The 24,226-nt window shown below is 36.0% G+C and overlaps 1 pseudogene; it reads left to right on the top strand.

Annotated features, from left to right (window-relative positions):
- The first annotated feature begins 54 nt into the window (after positions 1–54).
- Positions 55–23,699, top strand: LOC134385771 (5' exonuclease Apollo-like; annotated as a pseudogene).
- Positions 23,700–24,226: the final 527 nt, after the last annotated feature.

Below are 24,226 nucleotides of genomic sequence, written 5' to 3'. Positions count from 1 at the left end.
CACTCACATCCACAGTGGACTTGGCCTCTACAGGGTTAATTCATGGTGGCAGCAATGGCATGGGCAGCTGCAGCTGCCTTGCTCATCTCCACTGTGTTCTTGGCAGCTGTGGGGTTAATTCACAATGGTGGCAATAGTGGCAGTGGTTGCAGCTGCCTGTCTTGTGTCCGTGGAGTCTGTTGCGACAGGCCACCGATAGGACTGCTGCTCTGCAGCAAGCTGCTCTGTGATGGGCAACAGTTCTGGGACCAGACAATGGCTCTGGCAATTGTGATGGTGGTGGCAGTGGGTCCATTTCAATCTTCTATTTGAGAGAAATGTGTCCTGGGCACCTATAAGCTGCCATATTCCCAGAACTTGAATAACACAAGTGTTATCAGCAGCTAGCATTAATAACTTTCTGGCTCTAGGCAATGAACTTCACAAAACACTTTCTGTGCATCATCTCTGTTTACTTAAGGCTTTTCTAGTGGGCACTTGAAGAGAAACTAGGCCAATGAAGAAAGAATCATGCCTTATAAAAGACAGAGCTGTATGTCATGTGGTCTCCTTTCCCCTTTCCCATAGTGTCACAAGTTTTCCCCTTTCTATTGACCAAAAACTCATCTTCAAATTGGGTTAATAATCCCAGAATTTCAGGCCATATCAAAATAAAAGCTTACCTTGCATTTGTATAACATGCATAACATCTTGCATACATATCTTTCATTCATTATCTTTCGTAGCTGATCTTGCATTCACAAGACTCGTGTGAAAGGAAAATCAAGTTGGAGAGGGGCTATGCTTTAAAAGCCAGAAGTCCTTCCTATTTATAGTTCCACCACACTTAAGGTCCCACCTTCATCTGTACCCCACCGGTCAAAGGAAAAAATGTATGGGGGAACAAACTGCTTCCTAGAATTCTTGACCTAGAAGAGCTACACATCACTCATAAATATCTGATTGTTGAGATCTTGTTAAACTGCCACAATAGACTGCAAGGGAGGCCAGAAAATGTCTAGCTCTGTGCTCAGAGATTCTCGGTGGACAGCTAAGAGAGTCTGCCATAAGAATTTTCTGTATCATATTTATGTGAACAGGATTGTGTTTGATACCTAAGGGAACCGAAGATATATTCCTTTAGGCTATATATAAGCTAACTCGCTTATTTTTGTTTTCTATATTTGGTTCTTAGCAAATAAACAAACAAACAAAAAAGTCTTATTTTGAATGCTGAGCTTGCAGCCTTATTTTCCACACATCTGTTGCATGATTTTCAGTCTACATAAAATTTTTTAAATGCCATAGTGAAAATTTTGTCTTTTATTCTCATCAGGTGGACTCTGGGCAATGAACTGAATACTTTTTTCAGTAATATTCTTATATGGAAGTAGTTTTCTGTAATCACAGAATATTTTCTCAAAACACACTTTGTCAGAAGATATAGACAACAATTAAAGTGCATTTCAGCAAATGTATTTAGCTGAAGAAAGCAAGATGTAGCCCAGGTATAGAATTCTTTTGTGGCCTTCCTTAACCTAAGAGATACATAGTAGAATTGTAAGAAAAATTAGTGACTGACAAATTTTTTAGACAATAATTCTCGAGAATCAACAAGTTTCAGATACGTACTGGATGATACTGGACGAAGGTGATTTTAAGAGTGTTTCTGCTGAAAAAGAACTAAGATATGGCTTTTCTCTTTGCCAGATAATAGGAAAATTTAAAATTTTAGGCACTCTTGGGTTAGGGTTGATGCTCATTAGAACAGTCAGGTGACAAATAACTTCCTGGGGGAAAAAAAAAAAACAACCCCAAAACGTCTCCACCTCCACACGGAGTCTGATAATGTGCAATTAATTTTCTAATTTATTGCATTGTTCTCAGAACAAAGTCGGTATAACTAAAGCTTTTGCAAGCCTTGGTATATTCTTTGTTCTAGACTATTTTTGTATTTGTTTGATTTAAATAAAAAACAGGCACAGATTTTCAATTTGTGTGATACAAGATCAATATATTTCAAAATTTTACTTCTTTCTTTGATCTGAATATATCCTCGTGAAATGGGCCTTGCTTTCAGGCTTTGTCACATCAGAATAGATCTGTCCTGGTGGTTGCCATGGACTGCCAGTGACTGCCATGGACTGCTGTGGCTTAGCTAAGGAGGTAAAAAAATGCTAGGCCCATCAGTCTCTCTTATGCATCCAAACAAAGAAATGTGGAAAGAATGGGCCATTTAGCAGTGAGACTTGAAATGTGTAAACAATGCTATAGGGAAGGAGACTTAAAGAAAAGCCATATAACCACATACAAATAAAAAATATGACTGAACAAAAATTGGGGGCACACTGAAATCAGTCAATTTACAAGCAAAAGAATGAAACAAATGCACAGATAAAATCAAGAATGTCATGTGAAAGAATGAGGGTCCTACTCCTGCAGGGCTGAATACAAGCAGTGGTGACAAGGGCTCTATTTTATATGCAGAGCAAGCCATGAATCCAAATCACTGTCCTTCCATGTAACTACCAGAAGTGCAGCCCATTCGGGTCATTGCCAGAAAGTCTTCTAAACATCCCCTTGGCCTCTAATTCCCCAAAGTTCTGTTTTGACTAATACTCTAGATAAATGCTGTGGCCAGGTAAAACTACCAGGCTTTGTGTTTCTGGTATTTTATCTTTCTGGTATTTCTGGTTCCTTATCCATAATGGGGACCTCTCTGCTTGTATATCCCCTTTCATGCTTTCGTCCCTATATCACCAGTAATTCCTTTCCTGTCCCCCAAATTCCCTCTCATTTGTACTCTAGTAATTTCACTGTATACTCTATAACCTCTGTTCCTTAGAAATAAACTCATTTCTAACTTCTTTCATTTTCCTGCCGTAACTGAGATTAACTATGCTTCTTCCACAGATGCCCTGTCAGGAAGGTGGGGACTGAATCCTACTTGACACATGTTTCTTCTAGACTTCTCTTTCCTGCATCTCTTATAAATTAGCCAGGCACTGCTGCGGTTAAAATCACTCAGCTATGGTAATCTCTTCTTTTCACTCTTTTTAAGTAAACTTACCGTCATTTTTGTTGATCGCAGAACTTAGCTCATATCTTCCTTTCTTTTTGCAGACTTGGCATCATCCTTGCTGAGTTCACATAGATCTAGAAGATCAAACATCACCCAGCCTCTTAGTTACTTGACATGCTCATACTCAGAGTCTTCCTGAAAGTCCATGCTCAATGATACATTTGGTTCTTTTTAATAACCTTGATGTCCTAGGTGTTTGAAAAGTCAAGTTCCATCATCCCATATTTTAGGTCAGTTTTTCTCTCACTTGGTTAGTTAACCATACATCTCTTCCTTCACTTTATTAAGATCTACAAATCTGTGACGCTTATATTTTCTGTTGTTGTTTCGTGTTTGTTTTTTTGCTGTTGTCCAATCAACTTTCTGCTTACTATGTGCTCTTGGCATTCCAGCTCAGGTCCAATGGTATATCACCACTCCCTCATCAGAAACTTCAGGCCTCATTCCTATTGTCCTTCCTTTGAGCTCACCTGGCAAAACTCCAGTCTTGAGAAACCTGGCATTCTCTATGTCTATTCTGATGTTACTGAATACTCCTTGAGCAAATCATATAACTTTAAAGATTTTTGCTAGCTTAAATCCAGAGGGATCAACGTCAGTCATGCTCTCAGTCTTACAGGACAGTCATCTGTTTCTCTCCCATTCTTCACAATAGCTATTTTAACAGTTTTTCAAATTCTCTAAACATCTAACCCTACAAATTCTCCTCTAGCAGGAGAAAAACTTAAAAATATTCACAGAGAAAATAGTGACTGAGTTCCTGCCATTAAACCTACAAATATATTTATATGGCCATTCACTCTTTTATTTTTCCTCCTAGTTCAATGTTGTGTTTTCTCCTAATTCTCTTTTCAGTTGATAATTACCTATATCCTGGAAGTCATTCTCTTGTTTAACACCATCATCCTGACTCTTTAATAGAAGTTAAACTGTTAATTTTGACATTGTGTCTTATGTCTTAATCTACCACCTCTTACTTTCCTCCTTCTTAGAAGCAATGAATTCACTCATAACATTCTCATCCCTATGTTGACCTCTACAATCATGAAATCTCATTTTTCTATTTCAGTTAAACTTTCTTAGAGATTTACATACCTTTGATTCTTTACCACTTGTTTACCTCTCCCTTTGCTGCAATCTCATTCCCGCCTCCAGAGACCCAGTGGGAAGGCTCTGACCATAATTAGCAACGAGCTACTTATTGATGAACATATTTCAATCTTACACAGAAAATAGGTGTATTATCAGAGTCCAAAAAAAAAGTGATTTTACTATTTCATAACATTAGTCCTTGTAAAACATGATTATAAAATTCCTGCCAGAATTATGTTCCTTTCTTTTAACTTATTTTAGGTTTATAAATTCAGACTACTTTAAATTGCTCTAGGTAGTTACAACATTTGAATGAATGAGTTGGGAATGAAGTGTTGAGACTGTCATCATAGATTGCAATTCCTGAATTTATTTTACAAATGTTATAGTTTATAAATTTAATATAGATTGTGAGGGTTTACTGTCTTCCCAGCTCCGTACAGAATTTTTTAAACCAGAGTTCATGGTCTAGTGATTTAAAAATTACTTTGATCAAAACCACCCTTGTGTTGTCTATAAAGGAAAGAAATATATAAACTATATAATATCAAAGCTATTTTAAGAAAAATTAACTTGGATAATATTTTCTTTCTTTGCTAATCCACTTAATTTCCCTTTTTAAAATGATTTTTTTCCTCCTCACTTGTATGCTTCTTCCTTTACTGAAATTTTTATAGCCTTCCTGAAATAATGAAGTGTATATTCAAAATAATGTTATTCAAAGTATTTATACATCAGGTTAGTAAGTAGGTTGTTTAAATGACCTTACAGATTGATAAGCACAACTGTATTTAGCCAGAAGAGTGGCAGACTTTCAATATAAAAGTAATGAACTGAGTCGAAAGAAATTGAATAATCTAAACTCTGTTAAGGTCATCTAATTTTGAAACAATAGTAGGAAAACATATGCATCACATAAAAAATTTTTAAATGAGAGCTTTGGTAAAATGTATGAATCACTTCAGAAGTCTATGAAAAATTAACACACATGTTAACATTTATTTTACACAAATAATAGTTTTAATTTCAGACATGAGGTAATCACCAAATATCTTATTTGTATATTTCTCATTACCATCTTTTTTTATTGTTGCCAAGCATTTAATTTATGCATGGCATTGTCCAAATGCTCTATGAAAGACTTGAATTGTCCTAGACTTTGTCCTATATGAAATAATACTTGAAGACAGGTGCTAAAAAAATTTGCTGGAGTAGCTATTTATATGCGAATAGCAGTGCTGTTTTGGTCTTTCTTTGGAATTTGTGATTGTGGTTATTAACTAGCTCAAATGAGCAGAACATATTAACTTTTTAATTGAATTGGGATATAAAATTACTTTAATGATCAGAAAATATTGGCTTTTTAGCGGAATTGGGATATATAATTACTATAATGACCTTGCTTTTAAGTCCAATGTCTATTTGAGCTGTTGAGGGGGGAGTTAAACTTAATACTAACTTTAATATTCTTGAATAACATGAAGTGTTATGCATATTCCCAGTTAAAACTAGGATGACGTATGTATATGTATAAGACCAATATCTGTCTACTTAGGAAATGCTATTCTAGGCATTTATGATGTACTGAAGTCCTTTTGCTATTGCTTTAAGCAGCAAACACTGATGAAACATACAATTAAGGTTGTTAGCCAAATCAATAAAGAGACATGTTACACTTCTAATTAGGTTGTTTAAATTAGGTTGTTGATTTTTACGTACACAGTTGTTATTAGTTAATTGAAAATCATTCGATTGCTCTAAGAGAATTTATTGATATTTTATCTGTAGATAACTGAGAAACATGGTAGTAAAGTATGGATAGCTTTGAATTGGTTTTGTTTAGGCATTGACTGTACAGAACCTTTAGAAATAAACAAGGATATTAAGATTTAGCTCCCTTTTCTAATGTAGTTATTGACTTTAATCAAATACTTAGTTTTAATTTGATTTTAGGAGTGTTCAAATTGATGGTATAAAACAAGAATAGGCAAATGTTTTTATGTAAAGGGCCACGTAATAAGTATTTTCAGCTTTGCAGGCCACACAGTTTCTGTTGCAAATTCTCCACTCTGCAGTGTTAGCAGGAAATCAGTCATAGACAATATTTAAATAAGTGGGCATGGCCGTTCTCCAAAAACATTTTACTTACAAAAACTGGAGGTGAGCTATGCTGAAGCTGTTGACATCTTGTATATAAAATAGTACTAAAATTAGCATTAACAAGAAAGTAATTTAGGTCTAGCATATTGCCTTTCCCATAGAATGTCCCAAATTATCAATTAAATAAATTAAAAGACATAAAGGTCCCTTAACAAATTTAAATGATCAAATATTACTTTACAATCAAACATTGAAGTATCCATTTCATAGTAAATTAAAATAAAAAAAAACTTATATTCTACTTAAAAGTTCAAGATCAAAATTGAAATATATCAGGAAAAAAGTAATGCCAGAGATCTAATTCTTTTTGTTGTGCACATTATATAGGCTTCTAAATGTTCTCTCTTTGAGTCTTGATCTTGTAAATACAGCTGAAATAAACACTTTATGAAGACAAATATTAAATACTAATATTAAAAATAAGAAAATTTTTAAAAGATTTAAAAATATTTCTGCTTCTCATATGGTAAGTTTAATTTTTTTCTTTATAAACTAGTTGGGTAACTCGGTGGTACTTAATAAATTTATGTAGCATAAAATAATGAGTAAATACTGTTTTTTTCTGCCAAATTTAGATATTTCTGAATATATTATTGCTAAGCAAAGTTTCAAGTGGCAAAGAAAATTAGGAACATCATACCATTGAAAAATGCATTTTTGCCTCCGGTTGTAAATAGTCAACTCATTTATCAAATATTTTTTGACAACCAGTAATGGCTAGGCATCTACTATGGCATCTATTTGGGGACAAAAATTTATACATATCCACAAGAAAAATTGCAGGGAAACGTTCCTAAAATCTATTCCTCTTTTTCATTTGTCTGGCCTATGTATGTATGTATTCATGCATGCACGTATGTATGTATGTGTCTGTCTGTCTATCTATCTATCTATCTATCTATCTATCTATCTATCTATCTATCTATCTATCTATCTATCTGCAAGGTCTCTAATACTCTCAGAAGAACAGAGAGAAAATTGTATTAAATGTATTCAGCAGCAATTTTTAAGAATAAGAGCCGCGTTCATATTGATGCAAGGATGGCTAGGCCTTAGGTATAATATCTAAAATAAATTTTATACTGGAGTCTGTTATGATATAATGTTCATACTTAACATGCATTTAATAATTATTTATTGGGACTCTAATATGTCATTATTGAATGTATTACAAAACTTGGAAAATTGAATAAGACAGGGCTAATTTCCTCACATATTTCTCAGTTTTTGAGTGTGTGTGTGTGTGTGTGTGTGTGTGTGTGTGTGTGTGTGCATGCACATGCACATATGTTTTAAAGGGTTTTGACCATGAACTAGCTATTTTGGTCTTTGTACTAAATAGTCAAACTAAAATACAAGCATCATCCCTTATATTCAGGTTTAGATGACTACCACTATTGTAATTAAGTAATTATGAAGAGAACAATAATCTCATTCTTATATATGAATCTTGTGGAGATATAAGAGGTAATAAATCAACAGAAATATAGTTTTGATGGCAGAATTTCTTAAATAACTATGTTTTGGTTTCCTTGACATCTCATAGGAAATCATTTTTCATCTCTAAGAAACAAAATTGGGGTGCTTTTCCCAAACAGTTTTAGCTGTTTTTCCCTGCCTCTATTCTCACCAACTGGTACAGAAAAAGAAATTATTTTCTTTGAATGTTAAAGAAACTCTGGACTGTTGCTAAATTGTTGAGAATGATTTTCTGGAAGAAAACGGGATGTTGCACCTAGGAACAATGCTCTCAGCTGTGTCTACAGGCAGTAAATGAGTAATATGAATAAGAAATACCACTGTGAAAGTAATTATAAGAGCCTAAAATATTTTTCAATGTTTTATTAGGAATTGAAGTATTCCTAAGGACCTAAAAAGCTTTCAGTCTTTTATGCGAGAATATCGATTTTCATTAATTTACCCAGAATGCTTGAGGAAGCTTTTTTAAAAAATCATTTATCAGCCAGTTCTGAACAGCCTTTTTTACTCAGCAAACATTTTCACTTCTCAGCAGGGATTCAAGAAAACAAGCAGGGAAAGAAAAAATAATGCATGAAAATGCCAGAAATGAGCAGCGAAAGGGATATTATTAAAAGTCAATGAGGGCTTCTGAAGATGTGAAGAAACTTTCTATTTCTAAATGCATTTTAAAAGTGTAATGGCTATGAATCATTTCTTTTAATCCTTTTCATTCTTCATTTTTCTCTTCAGAATAATAAATTAAAAGCAAATGTTTAGTGGAATGTGGAAACAAGTGAATTAAGTCAAAATTTAAGTTAAATTAGTTAGTTGACATCGAGCATCCAAAATAAATTTTCACTTACTGTTGGGTGTATGTACACAAAATACCTACTTTAGCTACATATTTTACATTTAAGGCAGTTTGTAATACTAGAAATTAAAGATTCTAAAAGGACTTCAAAGTAATATATAACTTTTTATTTCCTATTTTTTCCTACTTTCCAGGTTTTTATCTAATTATGGCGTAACTGCCCCAAATATATATTAAACAAATGTTGGCCTAACCTCACTCTTGTGATACTGAAGAGAACATTACAAATTTTAAAAAAATGTTTCAGCATATAAATTTTTTAAGTCAACAATTTGGAAATATTTTTATTTATCTTTCCATTTTGAAGATAACTTGATAAGATATGCGTATAATAACAGGGTGTGTAAATGCCCTGTGAATAGATATTAAATGAATAATTACCAGATATGGTGGCTGTATAGTTCCCTATTTGACAACAAATAATACATGGAGATCTCTTGACCTGACTCATACCTATTTTGACTGCAGGGTCTTTCAGATGGCCACCACCTTTGTCCGTTTCCACTTGACACCTTAAAATAGCCGTGTACATTTTTATCTTTGAGATTATTTTACTCCTTCTGGAAGACTGTTACTTATGTAATGTAAACACTTTTTAGAAAAGAAATTTATTTTCTTTTCTCTGAGCCAGATTTTTTTTTCATGTTAAAAGTAAAATTTTCTTAATGCTGAAGCCTGAGCATTTTCATATTTCTGGTATTAGTGTTCTATCATACATGCATTTTTAAGCCATTAATGAATCAACCAATTGTAAAATCCTACCTATTAAAATTTTATATATTTTCAAATGGAGCATTAAATTTATGACATGCAGACTAAATTAAGATAAGGAAACCATGGACGAATAGAATGTATTAGCAAAAATGTGAAAGAAGCCAACGATTCAGCATTTTCAATGAATAGTGTATTCAATTTCTGCAAAACTGCTAGACTTTGATAAGAGCATCCATGTTTCTTAATATTACAGCAGTAATAAGGTTCTCCATAGGTCATCACACACATGGAAACTGGCATTCCCAGCAAGATTCAATATCTTAAAAGCTATTCATCAACTGTGCAAAGGTGCTGTGACAGGCTGAAGAACTCAAGATTTTAATTTATTTTTCCTTCTCCATTATATATAAATACTCAAGTCTGAGTCTGCTCAAATAGATACAAGTAAAGCAACTTTTTCCTTTCCTTTAATACCTATAAATTACATTCTTCTGGTAATCAGATTCCTAAAAGTTTTACGGTATTGGAATTAAATCTGTTCAACAAATTTCTCCTAGTTTAATAAGGACTCAACCACATTAATAAATGGTAAACTGAAAACACGATTCCCTCATGGCTACAATATAATGGTGGTGATTATATCCTTGTTTTACAAGTTAGAAGAGATGCGATCCATTTAAAAATGAGTGAATGCCAAAAAGTTGGTATGCATGGGTGGGAATGTAGATGGGTGTAGCTATTATGGAAAGTTTGGAGGTTCCTAGAATTACCATATGACCCAGCAATCTCTCTTCTGAGTATATACACAAAGGAATTGAAATCATCACATTGTAAAGATATCTGCACTCCCATGTTCATTGCAGAATTATTTACATAGCCAAGATATGGAGTCAACCTAAGTGTCTTGTCAGTGAACAAATGGATGAAGATACTGTGATACACACACACACACACACACACACACACACACACACACACGTGTATGTATAAACATACGTTGGAATATTATTCAGGCTTATAAAAGAAGGAGGCCTTGCCATTTACTGTGACACAGATGGACCTAGAGGACAATATGCTAAGTGAAATTAACCAGATGCAGAAAGAAAAATATTGCACCAAACTCTAAGTGAAATTTTTAAAAAAGGTAAAATAATACATAGAGAATTAAATAGTGGTTACCAGGGTTGGAGTGGGTGGGGGGAGGATATGGGGAGATGTACTAGATATGTAGGATGAGCAAGTCAAAAGAGCTAATGTACAACATGACGACTATAGTTAATAATAGCATATTGTATTCAGGATTTTTGCTAAATGAGCAGATTATAGCTGCTTTTGTCACGGGGCGGGAAATGGGTAACTATTTGAGATGACGGGGATGTTAATTTGTTTCACTATAGTAACTATTTTACTACATAACTTAAATATGTGCAAATACTACAAAATTTATTTTTAAAAAGTTGGTGTGGACATGGAGAACAATGAATAAAACTGATATATTTCTTTCCAAAACTAGTAAGAGTAGTAAATAAGAGTATATATTTATTATCTATGCTATGTGACAAATCATGATAAGCTCAGGGGATTAATATGACACCCAGTGATTGTATCACAGTTACTGTGGTTTGGGGATCTGGGCATAGCTTAGCCTGGTCCTGGACTTCAGTCTCACGTGAGGCTACAATCAAGGTGCAACAAGGCTTTGAGTCTTATTTGAAGGCCCAGTGAAGAAAGGATTAGATTCCGAGGTCAGTGATATTGTTGTTGCTGCAGTCGTTGCCAGGATTCCCTTGATTTGGGGCTGTTGGACTGAGGGTCTCCTCAGTTCCTGGCCACATGAGCCTCACTGATATAGCAGTTAGCTTCATCAAAACCAGCAAAGAAAAGAGTAAATAAAGGTAATCTGTTAGATGGGAGTTACAAAGCTCTTATAACTCAATCACAGAGTGGCAACTTTTCATATTCTATTGTTTAAAAGCAAATCATAAGGCCATCCACATTCAAGGGAGGCTATTACTTAAGAACATGAGTCTCATGAGGTGAAGAACATTGGAGACCATCTTAAAGCCTCTGCACTACAGAATATTAACTGCAAGCGAATCTTCTTGCAGTAAAAAAAAAAGAAAAAAGCAACATATTATTTATAGTACAAGATATATATGCATATATTGTTTCCAAATGATAGTGTTCAAATTTGATTTGTTTTAATATTTAGAGGCCATAAAAGAAATTATGTTTCAGAATTCTTCTTTCTTATAAAGCAGTTTATATTTTTCCAAATTTAATTACCCAAAGTATTTTTCATATATGATATTGTGCTGTGTTATAATGAAAGGAAATGAATTTTGAAAACGTTGTTGAAGACATAATAGTCAAAAGTGAGATTACGCATATATCTTTTACAGAGGCAAGTCTCCATACTGCCAGCTGGAACCCCATGAAATAAGAATAAATATCTGAACTATAACACCAAGCATGTTCTGATCCATTGTTGACCTAAGCTATATTAAAATGATAAAGGGAGGAGTAAGTCACGTATAATGAAGCAAAAATTGTCTAAGGCCTTAAAATGGACCAAACATATTATTCGCTATCTTTACCGGAAACTGGGCATTGTCTAGTACACCACAAACATTATATGATTTTGTTGGATTTCTGAGACTTGCCATGTGCTTTAGACACTTGCTAATACAGAAATGATACAGATTTTGTTTTGTGTACCTCTTTCACGTGAATGTCAAAGACATTTACATTGAGTACAAACATATAGGACGCTTAAAATATAGTCATTATGTGTAAACTAATTATTTCATAATTTCATATAGTCCAAAGTTTTAAAGTAAATAATATATATTTAATTCTCTGAGAAATATTATTATAATTTATAGACAGTTATTGCAAATTGTGAGAGAAAACCACTTCATTAAATTATAATACTGAAACATTAAAGACATCTTTTAGAAATAGAAAGAATTACAGATTTAATTAAAATGTTAAATTATCATTGAAACAAAGGTCATAATCATAAAATGTAATTGAAAAGAGTTCATTACCTTGTACCCTAATGTGCTCTTTCCATTTCAAAATGAATATTGCATATTTGCCATTTAAAGGATAAATGGACATCATTTTATTTGACTGGATGAACTAAGATGATAAGAATTCTTACAAACCATATACTTTAGAGAATTAAATTTTCAAACATTCGTCTTCTCTTTGCATATGTGCAATTTTCTATATTTAAATTTCTGGTCTGGTATTGTACTTTTCTTTTTGTAACATTATGGGCTAATACGATGATGGGTTCCAATATAATAAAACTTTCTTTATATTATTTAAACATCCTTTGATTCATTAGAGGTATGTGGTTAGCATTTTAGTAAATTTCTCATTGTGTATATAATTTACATATATTACAGTCAGTCTTCTATATTATATAATAAATGATGCTAAACATCATGTAATATTATCAAAAATGAAGTTGTAGATGGAATTAACAAGGGGTCTTCAAAAGGTTCATGGAAAGGTTCACATTATCTCTTAGTTTAATTTTTCTACAAATTTTTTGAAGCACTCCACGTATCTAAGAACTTGTTGGAATGACTGTAGCTGCTGCTGTTTTAACTCTGGGGTAAGTGAGGGAGTAACAAACTGTAGTGGAAAGAGCATTTCCCTGGGAGTAACAAGAATCCCTTTAGCTGTGTGGCTTTGGAAATAGATCATCAAATTTCCCCAGGTCATGTTTTCCACATATGTCAAATAAAAAGTGAAATGGGGCTGGCCAGTTTGCTCCCTCAGTAGAGTGTGGTGCTGATAACATCAAGGTCAAGGGTTCAGATCCGCCTACCGGCCAGCTGCAAAAAAAAAAAAAAAAAGAGAATGAAAAAGTGAATACCTTTATGATCCATTGCGTGTGTGAATTTTTTGTTCTGTATGTTTTAGTGCAGGTACAGAAACCAGAGGGATTGTGTATAACTGTTATTTATTACCTTTCTGTTATGGAATTAGGTTAAAGATTCTATTTTTCTGTCCTTTATGTATGTAACTCATGCAAGAGATTGAATTTGAAGCCAGCTGCATACAATGAGTTATCTCCTAGAGAGCATTTAAGAGTAGACCTGAGTGTACAAAATACTTTATAATACTCAAGATACATAATAGAAAGTTTTCATCATAAGAGACACCGTGATGATGATCACCAAAACTACTAAGAAGTTTACAACATTATGGATAAATCATTCAACAATGTTTACCATTTGTGTTAATTTTCACATCCTACAAAAAATATACTCTGATAAATTAGAATTTTTCTAAATATTTAGATGACAAATAACCCTAAAAATCTTCCTATTTACACCATGTAATTCTTGAATTGCTCTTTTCTTCTTCAAGGCAATTCTATCTGTATGACTAAATATTAATAAAATATAAAAATATTTTGCTGAAACGTTTTTATGCTGCTATTATTTTAGAAGAGAAATAATGTGTAACCTAATTTTTTATTAATTAAAATAAGCAAGAAAAGAGAGAGGACTCTCTGGTCTAAAAATTATTTGATCTTATTTTGGTTGCCCACAATTCAAAGAAGTAAATAACATGCTTATATGTAACTCATAGTTGTATACACTGAATTTTTATCCTCTCATGGTATATTTTGTTCTTTGAAACCAAAGCCATTGGTAAGCGTATTTGAGGTTCTTAACAATAAAGTGTATTTTCTGATTGAAATAGTCCTTTGAATGAGAAATGTTGCATTTATGTATAAAAACATAGTCATTTCATTTTCAATTCTAAAGGATTTTAGAGGAACTCAACTTTCTGGGTTAAATCTTGCTGTAACAAAAAGAAGATCTTTAAAATATAAAGTTTCAGGAACCTCCATAGTGTCTTTCATAATGGCTGCACCAGTCTACATTTTTACCAACGGTGCACAGGGGTTCCCTTTTCTCCACATACTGACCAATACTTGTTATCTCTTGCCTCTTTGATAATAGCCATCAAAGGGTGTGAGGTGATAGCTCAAAGTGGTTTTGCATTCCCCTGATAGTCAGTGATATTGGGCACCTTTTCCTATACCTTTTGGACATCTCGACTTCTTCTTTGGAGAAATGTCTATTTTTTGATTGGGTTATCTGTTTTTGTTATTGAGATTTATGAGTTTTTTATAAATTTTGGATATTAGCCCTTTATCCATTATTTGGTTTGCAAATACTTTTTCCCAGTCAATAGAGTGCCTTTTATTTTGTTGATGGCCTCCTTTGCTGTGCAGAAGCTTTTTAGTTTGATGCAGTCCCATCAAATTAAAACAAATATTTTAATAAATAATAATAATAATAAATAACAATTATAATAAATACAATTTTAAAATAAATATTTTTGCTTTTGTACCTTGAGATTTTGGTGTAATGTCTAACAAATCATTGCCAAAGCCATTGTCAAGGAATTTTGCCCTATGTTTTTTTCTAGGAGTTTGATGGTTTTAGGTCTTATGTTTAGGTGTGGAGGGTTAGAAATCTTGATTCTCATTTAATTTTAGAATAGGGCTTTTAGGCAAATGCATATATAGGACAAAAGCCTTCGGATAGGAGAACAAAGTCTACAGATAGAGGACAAAAGCCCATTTAGTCAATTCTAATTAAATAATGTTGATTCTCATTTGATTTTTAGAATAAAGTTTTTAGGTAAGTACATATGGAGGGTAAAAGCCCTTATGTAGGGCACCTCAGACTGCAGATAGCTGGGCCACAGCCCATCTAATCAACACTAATCACTGCTTAGGTATGGGATTGTATACTTTAATGATTTTAGAGCTAACAGGTGGTTGTCATACTGATCCTGTTAAGAGGTTTTAAGAATTGCTAAAGGGAAAGATGTGAAAAAAATGTTTGCTTGGGGACAAGCTGTCTGTTGGGGGAAACTTTAGAGATAATTGTATTTAGGTTTTATCATAAGAATGATAAAAGGAGAGGTTATACTTTAGATAATGAGCCAGTTCGACCAACTTAGCCTTTCACTAATTGTACTTTGGAATGTCACCTTGTTTATTTTACTGATGTTACTAGTTTCCATATTTTAAGCCATAGATAACTTTTGTAACACTGTCCATGTCCTTGTGTCCTTTTGTAATGATTGAATCAACTGAATTTTCTTGTGAAACTTTATTGTCTTCACAATAAAAATCAGAAGCTAACTTTGAATGATTGCTGTACCCCAGTTTTCTCCTTCTAACAGAGGAGTTGCTGAGGTGCAGTCCCTTTGGGCCTCTCATGGCATTCATGGTGCTTTGAGTAATCCTTTTTTCATCTCCGTTACATGGTGGGAAGTGTAACATTTAGGTCTTTTATCCATTTTATGTTAGTTTTTGTGTATGGTGTAAGACAAGGATTCAATTTTATTCTTTTGCATGTGGAAATTCTGTTTAACCAAGACCATTGATTGAAGAGGCTATCCTTTCCTTATGTATCCTCTTAGTGTCCTTGTCCAAAATTAGTTGACCATGTATATTTGAGTTTATTTCTGGGCTCTCTATTCTGTTCCACTGTTCTATTTGTCTGTGTTTAATGCTGGTACCATACTGTACTGATAATGTGTATACTGATTCCTATATTTTTGTAATATAATTTTAAATCAGGAAGTGTGATGCTCTCAACTTTGCTTTTCTTTCTCAGAATTTCTTTGGCTATTCAGTCTTTTGTGATTTTATATGGATTTTAGGATCGTTTTTTCCAGTTCTGTGGAGAATGTCAGTGGGCTTTTGATAGGGATTGTTTGAATCGGTATATTGCTTTTGATACTATGGATATTTTAACAATATTAATTATTCTGATTCATTAACACAGGATATATTTTCACTTATAGAACTACAGTATGACTTAGCAACCCCTCTTCTAAGTACATACCCAAAGAAAATGAAGTCATCACTTCTTAAAAATATCTGCACTCCCATGTTCATTGCAGCATTATTCACAGTAGTCAAGATATGAAAACAAGTTGGGCCAGCCCGTGGCTCACTCAGGAGAGTGTGGTGCTGATAACACCAAGGCCCTGGGTTCGGATCCCATATAGGGATGGCCAGTTAGCTCACTGGCTGATCGTGGTGCTGACAACACCAAGTCAAGGGTTAAGATCCCCTTACTGGTCATCTTTAAAAAATAAAAAAAAAAGATATGAAAACAACTTAAGTGTCTGTTGATGAAAAAACAGATAAAGAAACTGTGGTATATATACTATATATAATGAAACATGAATCAGCTTTTAAAAAGGAGGTACTGCCACTTGCTACAACATGAATGAAGCTGGAGGACATTATGGTAAGTGAAATAAACCAGACACAGAAAGACAAATATTGATGGATATGTTAATTTGTTTTACAGCAGTAACCATTTTACTATCTATATGTATCTTGAAAATCATGTTGTATATCTTAAATATATACAATAAAATTTCTAAAAAAAGAGAGAGTAATACAAAATTTGGTAAAAATATCTGTGATAAAACACATAGGACTGCACAACACAAGAAGTAAATCCTAATTTAAAATATGAATTTAGTTAATAATAATGCATCAATACTGGCTCATCAGTTTTAACAAATGTACCACACCAATGCAAGATGTAATATGACGGTCTGTAGGAACTCTCTATACTATCTGCACCTAAAACTGTTCTAAAAGTAAAATATGTTTGTATCATTCCATTTTTGTGTTGCTATAACAAGATACCTGAAACTGGGTAATTTATAAAGAAATGAGGTTTATTTGGCATATGATTCTAGGACAGCTGCATCTGGCACGGGCCTCAGACTCCTTCTACTCATGGCAGAAAGCAGCAGGCAGCTGGCAGGTACAAGAAGATAACATGGAGAGAGGAAGCAAGAGAGAGGAGGTGCCAGGGTCTTTTAAACAACCAGCTCTCATGGGTACAAATAGAGTGAGAACTCACTCAATATCCCCACCTCCAGAGAGAGCATTAATCCATGCATGAGGGATCCACCCCCATGACCCAAACAGCTCCCAACACTGCCACATTGCGGATCAGATTTCCACATGAGTTTTGGGGGGACAATAACATCCAAACTCTATCAATGTTAATTTAATATATATATATATATATATGTGTATATATATATATATATGTATATATATATATGAATTGTCAGTTAATCTAATAGCTTTGAAAAGGAAGATCTGTACAAATTGGCCTATTTCCTACTAAATCATTATAAAGAGGCTCATAAAATGTGCTGCATGTTTCCCAGAAATTTCGAATTCTGATTAAAATGCATGTGACACTGATAATATATTTGTATCCCGTCACTAGACAGATTTTCCCTTTAGTGCTTTCTTGTATTGAGGAGTCTCATGACTTTGTTTAGAAGAGCAACTGAATCATTCTTATGGAGAAATTGCAAGGTAGGCCCATTGTTCTTTCGAATGAAGGTTTCTTCTTATTGAGTTACACACTAATGCTGAATGGCTTCTCTCTTTCACATTTTTGTACTGCAATGCAGTATGTTTAAATTAGTTTACTCCTTTCACCTTTGATGGCATTAAAACTTAAAAAAGAGCAAAACAAATGCATTGATTATGGAAGAGCAAAGAGAACATTTAATTAAAACCATGCCACCCTTGGAAAGCTACTTTTACATAATACTGCTATTAGAATTAAGTTCTACAAACAGAATTTTTTCTATCTTGTAAACTAGTGGTTCCAACTGACTCCAAAAATGTTACAAAGTTATACTGTACAATTAAACATCTAAAACAGAAACAATAAATGCTTAAATAAGTTAGAAAGTACAAGCAACTAATACAGACTTTAGAGATTTAGAATAATATAAAGATAATACAACAGAAAATCTCTCTTTTTATATATGACTAAGTCAGTGAAAATACAAAAGAACAGAGTGGAGTGATTATGTTTAACGATATATTGTACATTCCAAAATAGCAAAAAGGATTTTGAATGTTCTCATCAGTAACGTGATAAATATCTGAGGTTATGACTATACCAATTACACTGATTTGGTGGTTACACATTGTGTCCATGTATTGAAACGTCACACTGTACCACATAAATGTTTGCACTTATTATGTGTCAATTACCAATACATAAATACATAAATAATTTTTTAAAAATAATATTAACTTTAATTAGACTTTGTAATTTCTTGAGCTAGGGAGACCTCAGAAAATTACTTTGTAGGGAAAATAGTTTTATTATTTTCCTGGCAGCCTCATAATGAAGTTAAAATAATTTTGAAACAAATTAATGTTATGTTTGCATGACAACCAGGTTTTTAAATTTGTGTGTGCATGTATGTGTGTAATTATTTTCTACTGTCTTGAAAGTTTCACTATTTTACTCTCTACTTCTATGAGTTTGATTTTTTTATATTCCACATACATTTAAGATCATATGGTATTTTTTATGCCTGGCTTACTTAACTTAGCATAATGTGTTTCAGGTTAATTAATAATATTGTGCTGTATATTTCAAAATTGCTTAAACATTAGATTTTATTTTTATTTTTTTATTATTATTAGCATATTCATAATTACAAATCATAATCTTTCCCCATGCCCTTCACCCAACCTGTCACTCCCAAGCCCCCTCCCTCCCTGTCCCCATCTCTAGAATCCATAGCTTTGTTCTCTCCTTCTGAAAGTTCAATGTATTATTGTGGTTCTTCCCTCCCTCCCTCCCTCCCTCCTTCCCTCCCTCCCTCCCTCCCTCCCTCCTTCCTTCCTTTCTTCCTTCCTTCCTTCTTTCCTTTCCTTCCTTCCTTCCTTCCCACTCAGTTATGAGTGAGAACATGTGGTATTTCTCTTTCTGTGTCTGGCTTATTTCACTTCAGATAATTTTCTCCAGGCTCATCCATGTTGCTGCAAATGGCTTAGACTGGCCATTATTAAAAAGACCAAGAAGAGCAAATGCTGGAGAGGATGCGGGGAAAGGGCAACTCTTCTCCACTGTTGGTGGGACTGTAAATTAGCAAAGCCATTATGGAAAATAGTATGGAGGTTCCTCAAACAACTACAGAAAGAGCTACCATATAATCCAGCAATCCCACTTTTTAGTATATATCCATGGGAATGGAAATCATCTTGTTGAAGGGACACCTGCACTCTCATGTTCACTGTAGCTCTTCTTACAATAGCCAAAATATGAAAATTTTAAATGTTCTCACCACAAAATATTGAGATAAACATGGGTATATTATTAGCTTGATTTAATTATTCCAAATGTAAATATATCTCAAAACAACACATTTATGCCATAAATATGTACAATTATTTGCCAATTAAAAATAAAATCAAATACACATAAAATAAACATAAAATAAAACACATGTGTGTGTATAAGTTTCACCAGCCAAGCAACAATATGTAGGCATATGCTCATGTCAGCAGACTCAGTCTTCAAGTCATCCTAGCCCTGGTATCAGAGTCAGCTGAAAAAGCCTTCAGATGATTTCAGTTCCCAGCTGCCAAGTCATCTCCAGCCTTTGATTCTTCTTATCTCCAGCCATCATGGACAGAAAATCCATCCTCATCATTTCCTGTCCAAAGTTCTGAAAAATATAATCAGTGAAAATAATAAAATTTTTATTTTATTGTAACGCATCTCATTTTGTGCAAACAAAACTGGTCTGTGAGCTTACAATTGATAAAGGCCTTGTTTCTCATTTAGTGAAAGTAAAATATTTTTCTAACTCTAGATCATAAAGTGTTTTAAAATATGGGTGGGAGTGCTGATGCCTTCTGCAATCTGAGCTCCCACTCTAGGCTCACATGAGTGCAGTCACTTCTTTCTGCCCCCTCCAGTAACTTATTCCTCTACCGCGCTGGCTTTTTCTTATGGTCTCTGGTCCTGTTCTTGCCCCAGCATGACTTTTATAGGAAGCCATTGTGGAAGCTTCATGTAAGAGCCCTGTCCCCAGAAGATTCTGCTGGTGACTCTCCAACCCTGCCACCATAAGCAGGGTCCTGATACCCAGTGAGTCCATTACTGTGGACTTTTGGAGCCTGTGCTGGGCTGGTACCACGGAGCTCTTCTTCTTGTCCCACATGCACTCAGATCACACCATGGGCCTATCTAGCACTGGGACCCAGCCTGTCTACTGCTCCTCTATCACTGCCCACCTCTTGCATTGTCACCTACAGGTAACTAAGCAGTGGATCCGTGCCCTGGAGTTTGGTGAGAGCCATGTATCACCTCTAAACAAAATTAGATGAGAGACTGTCATTGTATCTCTCACTGATGCCAATCACTGTCCCTGTTTCTTTTTGAAGGATACTTTGGAGACATCTTCACAGATGATTTTCTTTCTTTCTTTTTTTTTTTCTCATGGGTTCCAGGTCACAATCTGTACTTTATTTATTTATTTTATTAATTTTTAAATTTAATTTAATTTAACTTTATTTTATTTTAAATTTTTATTGACTCATAATTGATTATACATATTTTTGGGGTTCAACGTTGACATATGTTGATCAAATCAATATTACTAGCATATATATTGTTACAAATCGTACTTGTTCTTTATGACCCTTGTCCAAACTCTCCCCATCCCCCTCCCCTCCCCCCCGGATAACCCTAGATTTCTTCTCTCGTTCTGCAAGAGTAATGGTTACTCTGTTGATTTGTTGCGTAGATGATCTGTCCAATGCTGAGAGGTGTGTTCAGGTCTCCCATTATGATCACAGAGCAGATGCTTCTTCTGTCACTCTGGAATGGGCTTTGTGGAGAGAGACATCCTCTTCTTTTCTTTGGTCTCTGCTGGTGACTCTCAGTGTATCAATGCACTCCAGTGGCTGGCGGACCATCTGCGTGATGGTTGTGGTGTCTAGCTGCTTTCATGGCAGCTGTGGTTATTGTGGTGGCTGTGGTGGGCCACCCACATGGAGGTGATGTTTTTGGCATGCTTCTTGATGCTGGCAGTGTGCCTGGTTCTAGGGGGCTGTCCAGTCCCTGGTTCCAGATCTCAGAAACCCAGGCAGGCCCCAAGCAGCTGGTGGTGAGCCTGGTTCTAGGAGGGGGGTCCGGTCTCTGGCTCCATACCTCAGGTCCCTGGGCAGGCCTGGTTGTGGGAGGGGGCCTCGTTCCCACTCCAGGTCTCAGGTCCCCAGGTGGGAGCCTGGTTGTGGGAGGAGGATCCAGTCCCCACCCCAGGTCTCAGGTCCCTGGGTGGGCCCTGAGGAGCTGGCAGTATACCTGGACCAGAACCAATATTTTGTCCTTTGCTTACTTCTAAATTGGGGGAACTGCCTGTGGGGAACAGTACTTGAGCTGTGTGGTTGAGCTAAATTGCTGCTTTGCTGCTGATTCCCTAGGGAAGGCTTTTTGTGCAGCTCAGGTCTTAATGGTTGATCTTATAGGTACTTCTGGCTCTCCAGAGATCTGGTGCACCTGGGTTGTGTAAAAACACAGGTCTGGGCCTGAATCCTTTCATCAAACTGCACCCCATGCAATTCTATATTCCTATATTCCTCTGAGTGTTCCTTTGCTTATTGGGGTGCCAGTCAGCTGTCTTTGCCATGCCCCAGTGTCCCCCCAGTAGGCCCGTCTCCCTCACCACCCATGCTCTAAACAGTTCTCATGGAATGGGCCATGTGCTGGTCCCTTTGAGTGACTCACCAGCCTGTGAGTGAGTTGTTGTGGCTCCTCGTTTCTATGTGGGCCCGCCAGAACCCTATTAGTGGTCTTGTTGGCCTGGGGGCCACCAAGTCTTTCTCCCCTGCTGCCTCCACGCAGCTTCATCTGAAGGGCACAGCTGCAGCTTTTGTTGACTCCTGCTCCATGTGCTCAGCCATAAAGCAGCCATGGCACGAAATGGTCAGAGTGGTTTTTTCTTTCTCTCATTGTGGCTTCTCCCACCTTCATGCACTCCATAGGTCTCCCCTTCTCTCCCCTGGATCTCTAGTGGTCCCAGCTTGGCTGTTGTTGCTTTTTTATAGTTGCAAATTGGTTGATTTGTGGGAGAGAGTGACAATGGGGACCATCTATTCCGCCATCTTGTACACACATGATTTTCGATATACATCATCCATGCTAAAGGAGTTGGTCCTGACATTGAGGAAGCAGATCAATACTTCATATATAGATGACACCAATTGCAACCCAGGTCTCATTCTTCTTGCATGACAAATCTGCCCCCCAGATTGTGCATTTCATTTGAAAGCACCCACACATTACATAAAGATTGATGGATGGAAGTGGGAAGAAGATTTGTGTGTTTGGAGAACAGAGAAGTAGCAAACAGTGTGACAGGCACACAGTGGGCAAGGAGGCTGGACAAGCATGAGGGGTTAGACTCTGCAGCTTGGGAAAGGAATCACTACTGGAACAGCTGGCCTGGGAGTTTCAGACCTGGATGGTACTGAGTCCTTGGTGCTTGGAGTTGGTACAGCTGCTGGGCCTGGCATATGTAGGCCAGTGGAGGCTAGGGCTGGTTGCATGACCTTTCACCAAGCTGCACTGGAACCAGATCCACCCTACCATTGCAATCCTTCCCCAAAGCCAGATAATCCCCTGTTTCCACCCCAGTATACACATCATTCCTCACTCTGACCATTTCTTCTACTCTGAGCTTCGGGCCTATGTTGTAGTACCAAAGCCTTGCCAGGTGGGACCCATTGTTGGTCAGCGGCCCTGTGGAGACTGCTTTCAGGACAGGCTGAGCTCCAGGCTCTCTGTGCCCCTGATTCCAGACTCTGCAGTAATGCATGAATTCCTCCTCTAGAATACAGAGCTTTCTCTGGCTGCTGGAAATAAGGCTAACGAGGCCAAGAACCCAGGGTATGTGTTTGAATCTCCTGAGGAAAATGCCAATAGATGTCAAGCTGACAGAGAACCTTTCTCCCTGGCCTGGGTACCTTGAGGAACAGCCCTCCCACCATCCCTTGTGGATCAAGAAGCAGTTGTTCCCAGACCTCTCCCGCAAAGAATGGGATGGGCAGTCCTTTCCTGTGAGTCCCAGAAGACGGTGTCCATGTTCGCTGACCCCTTTGGATTTTCAATGCATTTAAGGTTTACAGATGAAGAGTTTATCCCTTCAGAAACCAGGGAGGAAATTGACTTAGGGCCCTCCTAAATCAAGGTACCCAGGGGAGACGATGATGGTCCAGCAGCCACAGGGAACCGAAGTGCCTGGATAATTCTCGCCCACTTCACAGCAGCAAGCTTGTCCCCTTTAGCTGTTCAGTTCAGGGGCCCGGCACTAAAACACCTTCTGGCTCCAGCGATCTTTTTCCAGGCAGGATTCTGTTCCAGAAGCTTTGACCAGCAAGTGGAAAAATACTATAAACCCTTGTTGAGGTACAGACAAGATAGTACGAAATGACAACCTTGTTTGATCCAACACTACAGTTTTGAAGATAATGACTGCAGGCTGCTGGGGAGTGTTTGTTTTAGGCCTCACTTTTCTATCTTTACATGATTGTTATGGGCTCACCCTGGAGCTGCACTTCCCAAAGCTAGTTCGTTGGAGTCCTGGTGCCTACGGAATTCTTAGTTTCGTAGTTGACTCTGTTTAAGAAACACTTTTCATTATAAGCTCTCCAGAGCATGCATTAAAGGTTCTTAGAAGACTTACAGTATCTTAATCTGTTTAACCTTGTTTAACCCAGTATTTCTCAGACTTTTGCAAACATGCAATTCTCTTATGTGGGTGCAAGAAATAGAGTCTGAATCAAAAAAGACCAGGTTATTCCCATTGTTACTCTGTATGTTTTGCGTCATGCCCCCATGTCCCCATTCCCTCTTCCCAGAGAAAAGTCCCTAAGTAGTTCAGTTTTTTTAAATTACGGACTGTGGTGCTGGAGGATAAGTGGTGGCCCACGCAGCATATTCCAATCCTGAGTATCACTG

This window comes from Cynocephalus volans, chromosome 9 (genome assembly GCF_027409185.1).
Source record: "Cynocephalus volans isolate mCynVol1 chromosome 9, mCynVol1.pri, whole genome shotgun sequence".
Classification (NCBI taxonomy): domain Eukaryota; kingdom Metazoa; phylum Chordata; class Mammalia; order Dermoptera; family Cynocephalidae; genus Cynocephalus; species Cynocephalus volans.
The sequence above is the reverse complement of the archived record's forward strand: the minus strand, read 5'-3'. Positions and strand labels throughout refer to the sequence as shown.